At 46.3% G+C, this 13229-nt stretch overlaps 1 protein-coding gene across 11 annotated transcripts in view; it reads right to left on the reverse strand.

Moving 5' to 3' along the window:
• Positions 1-13229, reverse strand: part of KCNIP1 (potassium voltage-gated channel interacting protein 1) — a 370449-nt gene that overhangs the window by 77557 nt on the left and 279663 nt on the right. Inside the window, exon 1 of one of the 11 annotated variants that reach the window (XM_013104549.5) lies at positions 9759-10019. The exons of 9 other annotated variants lie outside the window; for them this stretch is intronic. The gene's annotated coding sequence lies outside the window, so the exon portion shown is untranslated. Of the gene's footprint in view, positions 1-7561; positions 7712-9758; positions 10020-13229 lie in introns of those variants that run through there. One more of the 11 variants, XM_027468251.3, reaches the window with a different exon arrangement.

The following is a 13229-nucleotide window of genomic DNA, read 5'->3' on the forward strand; positions in this document are numbered from 1 at the left end:
TTATCTTTAGGTAACCAAGAAAGAAAATCTGCTTGGAGATAACTCTGCTGTAATGTTTGCAGTGCTATTTACAGGACAGCTGACCATTTCAGAGTTGAAAGCTCTGCTTCTGTAGTGCAGGAAGGGCATCTGGCCTTAAATACTCGAGGGATATTATACCTGCAGAAAGGAAAACCCAAGAATCAGCCCAGCCCCAGCTGTCATGGCCACCCCCAGTGGCCAACTGCCATGAAAACTACTTCAGAAAGCCTGGCTCAGTCCAGCTGTCTGAAATTCAGAAGATAAGCCTTACTTCTCTACAACAGGAATAAATGGTGCGGTGCATTTGAAATGGAATTTTTTTTTTTTTTTTTTTTTTTTTTTAAATGCAAATTCTCATCAAAAGCTCCATTCTCAAACACATTTCATGGTTGAGTCACGCTGAGAAGCGCTTCTTATCTTTCGAAGCTGCAGCCTGTCGGGCTGAACGAAAGGCGTGCGGTTTGCTGCCAAGTGCTGCGGTGCGGGGAGGAGAGCGAGCAGCGCGCGGGGCTGGCCCAGGCCTGGTCGGCACCACGGTGGGGCTGCACGCAGCCCAGCTGCACCGGGACCCCTCATGTGGTATGGGCAAGGTGAATTAGCTGGGGACAAAAGCTGAGGTTCAAGGTAGAGGTGTTTAAGCTGCTAAAGCCAATAAAAATCCAAGTCATCCCATCTGCTATTTTAATTTAAATTAACCAGCCACGTGTGGCCATCTTTAATTAAGACTCCTCTTTCTGGAGCTGCATCTATCAGCTGCAGTACCGTTTCGGCTGTGGTTTAATTAAGCTAAATGACTCAGCATAAGGCAGAGATCGTGGTAAGGCACATTATAAGTCCACCTGTTAGAAAATGTAATAAAGGCAAGGCCTGGATTTTCAAGAGAAGAGGAACAATTTCAAGATTTCACAGACAGAAACAGAGTGAGGACTTTCTCTTATTCTACTCCTCAGTCTTATATAATGTTGCAGGATTCTTTCTGTTCTCCTCATGCTCACCTATATGATGAACACCACAACATGGTCAGTTTTCTCCTGTGCACTGCGCAAGCTGAAGAGATGATTTAAAAGATGCAGGTAGCTTTCTGATGAGGAGGAGGAGGCTGGAACTGAGGCAGGTGCAGTGAAGCATCTGACACACCAAGAATCTTGGCCTGCATCATCTGCTTCAAAGCCTGCTCTTCCAGGGGTTTTACAGAGCAAGGATTAAACTCGTCTGCTACAAATTAGACATAGACAAAAAGTGTATTCAGTGGTTGGCTATTAATCAGATATTTCTTTAGTATTCATCTATTTCTTCCTTTCCCTGAAGAAGTAGTTCTATATGCATATAGGGAATTTTACAAAAGCAGTGGGTTCTAGGTGATTAAGAAAACATTTTAAGAAAAACCTATTTTTATTACCTACCTTTTCAATTTTTCTAAACAAAGCATTGTTTAGTTTTGCAATATATAACTGTGCTACTAAGTTTAGAACTTATATTGCTTTCCTCCCTTTCCTTTATATCCCTGCTGTATCCTTCGTGAACAGAATCAACAAGCAGACCATCAATATCAGTGCTCAGAGCAGTCTGCTGGCTTACAGAGCAACTTCTGCAGCACTGTTTTTTATCCCTGATAAAAATTGAGCTTCTTGCAAAGGCTCTTGAGTTAAGGAGCATTTTCCAAATGGCTTTTCCCTGAAACACGTAGATTTTTTGTTTTATTTAAATAGTCAATTAAGAAATCATTAATTTCCTTATGAGTGAAATATCATGTAGTCACATTCAATTTGCATGATCTTCTAAGCATAACTCAGTACAAACAACTCAGAGATCCATGTGGATATTCACAGCATAAACCCTGAATAATTGGTTAGTGATGGCAAAGCACTGGAAGACCAGAAATGGAAAATACCCTCATCTATCTGTCCGTTTTGTTTGAACTTCCCAGGGGCTCCAATAACAGAAGCACCTTGCTGAGCAAATGAAATTGCTGGTTTCTCTATTAAAACAAGTCATGTAAAGTGCACTAGAACAAAAATCATAACAGAACAAGCAACAAAACATAACAAGTTGGAAAATGAAATGCAGCTTTCCATCATTTATCAGCAGTCCTGGCTATCAGGGGAGGTCCCAGTCAACTGGCAGCCAGCAAATGTGACGCCCATCTGCAAGAAGGGCCGGAGGGCAGACCTGGGAAATGACAGGCCTGTCAGTTTGACCTCAGTGCCAGGGAAGCCCATGCAGCAGATTATCTTGAGTGTCATCATGCAGCACTTGCAAGGCAAGCAGGCGATCAGGCCCAGTCAGCATGGGTTTATGGAAGGCAGGTCCTGCTCGATAAACCTGATCTCTTTCTATGACAAAGTGACGCGCTGGGTGGACGAGGGAAAGGCTGTGGATGTGGTCTACCTTGACTTCAGCAAGGCTTTTGACACCGTTCCCCACAATATTCTCCTCAAGAAACTGGCTGCTCATGGCTTTGACTGGCATATGCTTCAACAAGTTAAAAACTGGCTGGATAGCCGGGCCCAAAGAGTCGTGGTGAATGGAGTCAAGTCCAGTTGGAGGCCAGTCACTAGTGGCGTCCCCCAGGGCTCGGTGCTGGGGCCGGTCCTCTTTAATATCTTCATCAATGATCTGGACGAGGGCATCAAGTGCACCTTCAGTAAGTTTGCAGATGACACCAAGCTAGGTGCGTGTGTCAATCTGCTCGAGGGTAGGAAGGCTCTGCAGAAGGATCTGGATAGGCTGCACCGATGGGCTGAGGTCAACTGTATGAAGTTCAGCAAGGCCAAGTGCCGGGTCCTGCACCTGGGGCGCAATAACCCCAAGCAGAGCTACAGGCTGGGAGATGAGTGGTTGGAGAGCTGCCAGGCAGAGAAGGACCTGGGAGTGATGGTGGACAGTCGGCTGAATATGAGCCAGCAGTGTGCTCAGGTGGCCAAGAAGGCCAACGGCATCCTGGCTTGTATCAGAAACACTGTGACCAGCAGGGCTAGGGAGGTGATCGTCCCCCTGTACTCGGCTCTGGTGAGGCCGCACCTCGAGTACTGTGTTCAGTTTTGGGCCCCTCGCTACAAGAAGGACATCGAGGTGCTTGAGCGGGTCCAGAGAAGGGCGACAAAGCTGGTGAGGGGCCTGGAGAACAAGTCCTACGAGGAGCAGCTGAGGGAGCTGGGTTTGTTCAGCCTGGAGAAAAGGAGGCTCAGGGGAGACCTTATTGCTCTTTACAGATATCTTAACGGAGGCTGTAGCGAGGTTAGGGTTGGTCTGTTCTCCCACGTGCCTGGTGACAGGACAAGGAGGAATGGGCTGAAGTTGTGCCAGCGGAGGTTTAGGTTGGATGTTAGGAAGAACTTCTTTACTGAGAGGGTTGTGAGGCATTGGTTATGGGCTGCCCAGGGAGGTAGTGGAGTCACCCTCCCTGGAGGTCTTTAAAAGACATTTAGATGTAGAGCTCAGTGATACGGTTTAGTGGAAGACTAGTTGGTGTTAGACCAGAGGTTGGACTAGGTGATCTTGGAGGTCTCTTCCAACCTAGATGATTCTGTGGTGTAAAACCTAAGTACTTTTGCTGAAAAAGTGCCATAGAGATGATTACTTTAAAAAAAGTCAGATGCCACAAGAATCTTAACTAATGAATAAATACACATTTTTGTTAGAAATGTTTTTTTGGGGGTTCCTAGATAACAATAGACAATACTAAAATACTGGTTTCTTTGCAGTGTTTTGAGAACTCCAGAAGTTAAGCTTGTAAACGAGCACTGAAGAGGAGAGATCTTACATTGTTCGGGTGATGATTTCCTCCTGGAGCAATGTACACCCAGCAGCCCCCAGCCCTGTCCCAGTGCTGTCCCCACCTGAGCAGCCCAAAGGACCTAGGCCAAGCCCAGGCTTGACCCATGCTGCCCCCAAGCCCAGAGGCTTCTGCCGGTTCAGGGCAGCATCAAGGAGAGCACACAGGTCCAGGGCCGGCCAGCTAAAGTATTTGTTTTGTCCACCACAACTAACAAACGTCAGTGCATTGAGTTTAAGCTCTCTTATTTAGCTAAATCTTTATTTTAATAACATACCTCCTCTTAGGCACACCTCTTGAAGGCTAAGATTACGCACCTCTTGTTTTCTTCCATACAATCTCTCTGTACTGCATTATTCACCTAAATACTATTATACAGTATTTCTGCCTGCATGCCTGGTTTGCACACATAGTAGACATGGAATCAAATCTGTATGTCAGGTTAGGAAGCTTCTTCACATTTCACGGGTATCAATTTCCCCTTCCCTTCAACTAAACACATCAAAGTCCTCCTAACCAAAAAGAAAAGAAAGTCTCTAAGAAAAAATTTAAAGAGCAAAGTATTCAATACCTCTTTCCACCAAAAACTGTACTCCTTGCCTCCTCCCACTTCAGAGAGTGGATGCTAGCAGACATCTGTTCCTGTGGACTGTATTTTACCACAGAAGCATGTTTCTCTTATCAACCTTTACACTTCCCCGTTTTCAGTTTTGCATTCTGAAGCCTCTGTTAGTTGAAGCTTCCCCAAGAATTTATTTTTATTTTTTTTAAATGATAGCTACTCAAAAGCAAAAATTCAGAATGAAGCCTCATGCAGTGCTCCCTGTAAGAAGCTCCTGCAGCAGTGCAGATTACGTGCTTTAAGAGCACTGGGTTTCAGTGCCCAGGGCTGGGTTTGCCCTGCACGAGGGCTCAGCCTTGGAGCAAGCGCACGGGCTGAGCTCGCGGCTGCCCTCACTACCGCAGCCCATCAGCTGCTCACCACATGCACATCACCACCTCAGCACAGCTTTGGTCACACCGGCGTCAGGCCCATACAGCAGCTCCTCTTGAAGGGAGCTGGCTGCTCTTTCCAGGGAGCTCTCCCACAGCCACAGCCAGCTGCTCGCTCCTTCGCAGGTGGCACACCAGCAGCAGGACAGCCACCCTTCCAAGGGGATTCCCTCAGCTCTTGCCCCAGAGAAAGTGAGTGTTCCCCCCCCTTCAGGCCCTCTCTTTGAGCAACTCCTCCTCCCCCGGCCCCATAAGCCACATTTTTAGGTTGAAAACACAATCTGTTTTGTATAAGAGGCAAGCAATTAGGCAATTTTATATACAACAGATTGATAGGAACTAGCTTATTAGCACTGCATTCAGCAGAGGCGAGGCAGCTGAGGATGACTGATTAGCAGCTTCCTGGATGTTCGGTCACTCCCCCTCCCACAATTAAAGCCACCGAGTGTCCAGGAGCTGACAGAATAATTAACTTCTTAGACCAGACGTGCAGAACCACCATAAAGCTTCGGATGACATTACATGTCACCCAGTTGGTTCAAAATATGTTCTACAGCATTATCTTACTTGTACTGCAACCACAGAGCACTTAAATCACAATTCTTGTGAGGTTACGCACCCCTGATTTAGTCACAATTTCTCTAGTGACACCAAGCGATGGCCCCATTCCCTGACCACAGCAAAACACCGAAGGAGGGGTTGTTAGCAGCACTGAGGCACCAGGACAGGCATCGAGCTCTGAACCCACCCAAGAAGGTCTCAGACTTATTTGAGTCCAGGCTGGAGAAATCTATCATACCTGAGCATCTCAGAAAAGCACCAAAGGCCCGGAACACATTAGGATATGCAAATACAGTAAGGTTGGGTCAGGTTTTTTTCCCATTTGCAAACTTCTTTTCCTGTAGCTCACCTAATAGAAACTGAAATAAATCCAGGTATCAGGGGAGCCTGAAGAAGAGATTTATGTGAAAATGAGTGGCAATAGCTGGAGCTTTTCTCAGCCTGCAATTCTGACAGATTCACACAGCACAGTGTGACAGCTTCTCCGACTACATGTAGATCTGGATGCAAACACTGAGGCTTAATTATTTTAAAACAATTTTTTAGACCAACTAAGCAGAGGAAGGATAAATACAGACAAGCATTTAGACACACAGCATTTTAACCAGTTCTGTAAGTGAAATCCCCTCCACTTTTATTTTTAATTTCAGTAGTATTTCAACTATGGTGATTCAACACTGATGTAACAAAAGGTCATCTGAGAGCTTTTCCCTAAGTACACTTTTCCCTTTTCCTTAAGGAATTTCCTCCTTTTCCAGAAGGTAGTGCCCTGGGAGCTGTTGGTGCTGCAGAAGGAACTCTTCCTTCTGTCAGGGAAGAGGAGAAGCCTTACAGCAGCTCCTATAAAATCATTTGGTAAAAATCCTCTTACTCATCTGGCTCAGCACCAGCCCCAATCCTGTGATTTGAGCAGCCTCCACATAGCTTCCCAGGGCCTGGGGATGTGCATAACCAACAGGAGCCTATTGCACACAACAGATGAGTTTTACTACAGCTCGTGCCCGGGAGCCCCGTGCCACACTGCACAGCCACGCTGACACCTGCCCACAGCCACAGCTTCCCTGGCGATCGGCCCACGGAGAACTGTGACATCGAGGTCCCTCCTCTGTGCTCCACAGGAGAGGAAGGAGCTGGTGCTTGCAAATAGAGTATGTGTAGAAAGCAATTATCCCTTTGATTTTTTAAAAACAAACCCCAGCTACATGCATCTCAGTGCTTATTGTTAATCATTACTAATTCATTTTGGATGCGCTGCATTATAAGAGCAAAGCCATGCACTATTCATGAGCATTTGGAATGTAGGATGAGGTCCTCACACACTGCCTGAGAAGGATGAAAACGTTGGGGCTCCCTTTTAATGGGGAGGCTTGGCTTTGTACCCCAGGAGCAGAGCAGCAAACCCTCCTGCCAGCACACTGCTTGTACGTGCAGCCCCCAGAAAACACTGCCCTGGGGAACAAGACCCCACTTGGAAGTGCTCACAGACCTGCAGCACGTTTCACCTTCCTCAAAGGTTACTTGGTGGAGGCTGAACAGGACAAAGTGGCTTTTAATACAAGCTGCCCTGCAGACAGCAGCCACCTTGTGACTGTACCTGAGGCTCCCCTTCTCTTTCCCCCAGAGAAGGGGCAGGGCATTACCTCAACTAACATAAGGAACCAGTAACACTGCGCTGTCCTTCCACACCCTCTGCAGGGCCTGACAGCCCTTCACAGAGCAGCTAACAGGGCTCCCCATGCCTGCAAGCTCTCCTTCTGCCTGCAAGTGGAAGCAGTGACCAAGTCTTCTGCCTTCAGGAGAAAACACAGCTGACCAAAAACTAGTTTCTGACCCTCTGACCAAATATCTGCTTTCATCAAAATATCACATCCAGAATGACTATGTTCTTAATATCATCGGGAATATTCGATAGCTGTGTTTTTAGAAAATTACAGTTTGCTCTCAGGTCATTTTGATGCAGCCCGATTTTGGCTATGATATTGCTTCCCTGACAGCAATTAACTAAGGGCAGCAATATAATTTACCCATTTTTAAATTACTGTGCAGAAACATCACACAGAGGACCACACAAAGCATGAGATTTAGCAGTGACCTGGGAGCTCAATCATTAGACACACAAGGGGGCATATTCTCTTTGCTCTGAGTACATTTCACATTAATGCTAATAGCACATTGAGAAGAAAATATACTCCATAAACTTTCATTACTCACTTTCTCCCTTGCTCTTTGACAAATGAGTTGCTGATGTAGACTCAGAGGTAGGTAATACATCCCCTGCTTTCTGTGCCAAGTGCCAGAGAAAAACAGAAAGGCTTTTCCTCACTAGTGCAGACACTCCTACAGCTCACGCTGTGTTTTTGATTACATCCTGCTTTTAAGCCGTTCAGTCCCACTCGGTATCTGAGTGGGAGACTCGCATATACACTAACAAACACTGCCAGAAAGGACAGGCCTCTTTCTTCCCTCTGCTGCTGGCCCCATGCTCCCGCCCCCTGCTTTGCACCAGCTATGGTGCTTGTCTGATGCCTTAGAGCCAATTCACTCCAATAACTGAGCAGGACAAAAGCTAAGTTTCTTTTCTAGCCTAGCAGACAAGCTGGGCGTCCCTGAACTACTTCTCACTCTCAAGAAGAGAGACTTTTTTCTAGTCAGTTTGTGTAATGGTGACATTCCAAGTGTTTAATTACTTTCTGGCCATTCACACTGCCAAAACGCTTCTCAGTAAGACACAGCATTTCTTTCATGTCCTAAACCAACTGCGAAAAAGCTGCCACATGTCACTACACCGGTGGCCAAGCACTGCTGATGAGTAAGGTAGCTCTGAACAAAGAAAGATATTGCTTGAAGAAAAAAAAAAATTGCAGGTGTTGTTAACACCTGGTTTGGGTACCATCACACTTCACACAAAGGGGAGAGCAAGTCCCTCACACCTGCCCACGATGACTGCTGGCTGTGAGGTTGTGATGTCTCTGTGAGGAACACTGAGAAGCAGAAGGAATGTGTAGGATGAGAGGGGTGCCAGAGCCGCAGATGGAGCAGCAGTTCCTGCTAGCAGGGCAAACAGGACCAGCTCCTGGAGGGCACCCAGGGCGCAGGGGCCCTGCTGTGCTCGGTTTCACAGGGCAGCCCCTGCCTGCTCCCCCTCACCTCTTCCCTGCGGAGGAACGGGAGCTGCAGACAGAGGCGCTTGGCTCCACGCTGTTTCTGCCAGTTCTGTCCCTGTTGTCCCCACACCTGCTCTTGGCCCCTGCCTCCCTTTCTTTTCCTTGCTCAGCTGGCAACGGGGATGTTCCAGGGGAAAGAGAGGTGGGGAGAGCACACCCGGCCCAAACCGCCTGCATTTGCCTCAGAGCTGGGAGAACTGGCTGGCTGTAAACAGCCACGGGAACACCCACGAGTACACCAAAATCACGGCCAGCAGAGGGCAAAACAAGCCTGAAGGTACCTCGGCAGTACGGCCCCGTGCCCCAGCTCCTCCATCACCCCCAGCACTCCCTCCTCTAGCTCCAGCTGGCCGCACACGTTGCTGTTACTGAACACAGCAGCCTCGCAATAGCAAAACGCGGCTTTACCCACAGCAAGGAGACAAATCGGATCCGACTTTCTGAACCTGATTGCCTGCTGTCTAAGCGGCTTTCAACACGCTGGAAAGACCTGCAGGACAGGCAGGCACAGCGGGACGCCCCATCCTCTGCCAGGATTTGCTGCTCCAAAGCCTCCAGCAGCCCCCCCGGGAGCCAGGGTGCGGCCCCAGGCAGCAGCTCACACAGGGGCTTGGGTCCTTCCCACCGAGCTTCTACCGCCACTAAAACAAAACGAAGGAAACTTCCTGTGCCTTTTTTTTTTTTTTTTTTTTTTTTAAGTTAATAAAGTGGTTACTTAAAGCCCTTTTAGTTCCCTTGAGAACTATCAAGGGTTTGAATTAGGAACTCAGTACTGAAAACACAGAGGCCTAAAACAGCTTCACAACCTTACACGTTTTTAATTCTGGAGTATCATCCCCATTCCACCTGGCCTAGGTTTCACACTGAAGTTTAGCAGGAAACCAAACCTAAGCAGGACATGGAGGTCAGCCACAGAGCACTCCTGCTCCCTACAAGCCTGACCCACATACACAGCCAGAGCACACAACCCAGAGCTCCTCCTAGACTAAAGCAGTCAGCGAGTCTACTCACAGACAAGGACCAGAGTAAGGAGAAGGCAGTACGCAATAAGGGTCCAGAAACACCCACCTTTTGAGACACGCACATGAGAAATTCCAGCTTACAGACACCTGAAAAAATAAATTGACTACTGGACAGATGGTCTTAGCAGAAAATAACTAAGACCAACATACCTAAACCAGGGCACATCTAAACATTCTTACAGGCCATCCAGGAGCACCACAGCAGAGGGACATCACACTTACCCCTTGGAGCTTTTTCTCCACATCCAGCCTCCCTTACGTCAGGGCTCAGCTCAGGTACTCACCCAGCAGCAGGAATTTCTCCTACCAAGAGGCCGTATTTCACACAGAAATATTTTTTTTTCCAAGCAGAGATGTTGCATAACAAATGAATCAAAATAATAAGGCTAATGCTACAGCAACATTTAACTAACATTTAACATTAAACTAACATTTAACAGAAGACTACACACCACCAGAACACCCTCATAGTAGGGCACACCACCCTCTATGAACCTGGACTCAGTACCTCAGGTTTAACGGAGCAGCTGCAGATAAACTACCAGCAGGTGGGCTGAGGTTTGGGGTTTGCTCCTTGGCAGCCAAGCCCTCACCTGAGCCAGGCTCTGCTCACAGCAGCTGGAGCTGATCAGAGCCTGAGCTTGGGGCACAGAGATGGGGCAGCCCCTCACAAGCAGTGCCTCGCAGTGTGGGTGACCCTAACGCCCCGTGTCTCACCCAGGGACTGCCTTCCCGAGTACAGAATGCCTTTTCCATCTGGATTCGGCTTGCACGCTGGCAGTGTGTTGCATGCATTTAGAACATGAGGAGAGAGAGAGACAGAGAGTGTGTCCAGGCACACAGGTTGCTTCACTTTGTCAGAGGGTGAGCCCCCAGGCCTGGGCAGCAGCCAGGGGAGCTGTGCTGTGCCCCAGCCCAGCCCCCTCACTGGGCACCTCCTCACCAGCAGATGTGCCAGAGCAGAGGGCAGAACAGGCTCCAGCCAGCAGCCTGCATAGAAAGGAAAACTTTTTTTAGATGACTGCTGCTGTTTGCTACCACATACAAAGGCTCCTCTTAAAATTCACCTGCTTTGCGCGAGCTGGTAGCAAGTGCTGCCTTCGGACAGGCCATGAGTCCCGTGGCTTCACAAACAGTTTCCATGCTGAACTGGTCCACACAAACCACCGGTAAAACAGCAGGAGCTGGTGCTGTCTGATGTTGAAGGTTTATTTTTCCAAAGCAGCAGTCAAACTTGTTGCTTTTAATGAAATAATTTGACTTTTAGAGGTAGCAATACCCTTAATGTTTCTGAAAGGTTAAGGACTTCAAAAAGCAGGTTATTCCTTTCAGGTGTTGCTATTAATGGGAACTTTTTTTTATATATTTTAAATCTTGTTTGAGTTTCTTCAGCAGCTATTTTAAGGAGACATTCCATAGTCTATCTGGCACTCAGATCGATTCAAATCAGTGTTAAACCTATCACTTTCACCAACAATGCATTTGCTCCAAATTGGAAAGTGAGCATCTCTTTTATTTAATCACTGAGACAGCTCTTGTAAGGTGATGTTCTGTCTTCTGATACAGTACCTGTGCCAGGAATTAACTGGAAACTACTTTTAAATATTCAGTATTCTCTGTGATACTATCAATGATCAAAGATGCTGAGAAATTCTACTTACTAATTAATAATCCAGGCTTTAAGCCACAGATAAGGAGCAACCAGAAATAGGAAACTGTTATTCATGAAACATACATCACCATTTTCCATTTCCTTTCCCACCCAGCTAATAACAAGCAGTAATAAACCATGGTCCAAAACCAAAACAAAACAAGCAAACAAACAAAAAAACAAACTTATTGGGGGAAAAAAAAAACACACCAAAGTGGCTTATTTAGTCAATTGATAGTAATAGCATAAAAATATTACATAAACTTCAGTTTTCTGACTAATTGCTGTAATGTAGAAGGCATGAAACTAAGAAAAAAAAAGGGGGGGGGGGGGGCAAAGAGATTCATAATATTTTTAATGGTAAAACCTGCAAGGGAAATTGCAAGTTGTATTCTAACGTTTATTGATGTTCATGAACACGAACAGCAATTTTTTGCAAGCTGTATGAAGTTTTATCACGGATCATTCACATACAAATATTTACTTTCTCACTGGACATTTTTCTTCGAATGAATGCTAAAATGTGTACTGAAGCAGAAGGTTATAAGTTAATTGCTATTGTCATTTCTACTCAATTACAGCCTACACTAAAGCTGTCATGCATTACAGGCAAGAGAGAGAGAAACACCACCACTAATGGTGAATTTCCTGGCTTCTATCACTGTGTCAAAACATTATCATTCTGTAATCACTGCCTTTCATGCAAAATAGCTCAAATGCAGCAAAATCCTGATGCAAAGTGTTTTTTTAAACATCAGCTTAGTGACAGCAAGGAGCAGGATGAAGCACTTCGGCACTACTGAAGTTTCCAGCAAGCTGCTATACCTGGAGGAACTTCCAACCTAAGCGTGGGTGTGCCTTTCATTGCGTGGGGTGAGAGGCTCCTCTGAGGCTTTCGAGAGGCAGCAAGGATGTCCTGGGAAAGGCAAAGAGGAGAACTGATGCTGTGCCACGGGAACCAGGCACTTCTCCACGATGGGTATTCACTTCCATGAAGTGAATTCATGGTATCTGAAACTCAATGAACATTAAAACTGTTTATTCTGTGGCAAACCCCAACTAAAGAGTCTGGAAAAGACCTGGACCAGAACACCTCTTGGGGTGAGACATATATTCTAGGAAGGGAGGACACCTGCTCAAACTACGTTCATAGAGAAGGAACATCACCCTGATGACAGGTAAGAGCTCCAGCGTCTTGCGAAAGGAATTTCCTCCTCAGATTCTACAGATTTAGCTTGTGGTTTTCTTACACCAGGCTAGACTCGTCTTACTATTCTGTGAACTACCTTAAGTTCTAAAACAAGCTCAAATGAAGTGTTACACATACTTAACTTCGGTAGTTTCTTTTTGGCTAGGACTAGTGAAAGGTGTTAAATTTCTGAATAATTTTGACGGTTCTGATTCATAGATATTTTACAGAAAAAAATGGACACCAATTCCACAGCTGAATCTGTTGCTGCATTCCCAAACCAATGCATTCTTTTCCTATTTATGGCTGTTCAGCCCTGAAACAAAGTAATCTGAGAGAAAGAGTGCAGGGGGAGAAGACATCAGTGTTTTAATGGATCACAACAGCAGATGATTACTCATCGATGTGTTATTGTCTTAATAGATTCACAGCTACCCAAAGCTACAGTCATTAAACAGCAGCTCAATGCCCCAACCCAACTCTGCATGGATCACACAGTTTCATGCATGGACATTTTTGTAGGGCATTTACAAATCCCACAGATGGAAACTTTAGTAGCATTTGTTATTTCTAATCGCATGAGGTGAGTACACACAGGTACCATACCCCTGATCACGTGCAACCTCGCTCCACACAGCAGGCTCTGCTCCCATCTGCAGACCTTTGTATGACTCCTTCAGATTTCCTTTCTGCAGAAACCACTACTGCTCACAGCACAATTTCAGTGAGACGCAGGCACTCTTCTAAGAAGCAGGGTTTATTATAGATCTATTTGTATGTCTCAGCAGCTCTCTCCCCTTAAGTAACTCAGACATGATCCTTTCCCTGGAAACGAAGCGTGGAAGTGCCAGAA

This window comes from Anas platyrhynchos, chromosome 14 (assembly GCF_047663525.1).
Source record: "Anas platyrhynchos isolate ZD024472 breed Pekin duck chromosome 14, IASCAAS_PekinDuck_T2T, whole genome shotgun sequence".
In the NCBI taxonomy this organism is placed as follows: domain Eukaryota; kingdom Metazoa; phylum Chordata; class Aves; order Anseriformes; family Anatidae; genus Anas; species Anas platyrhynchos.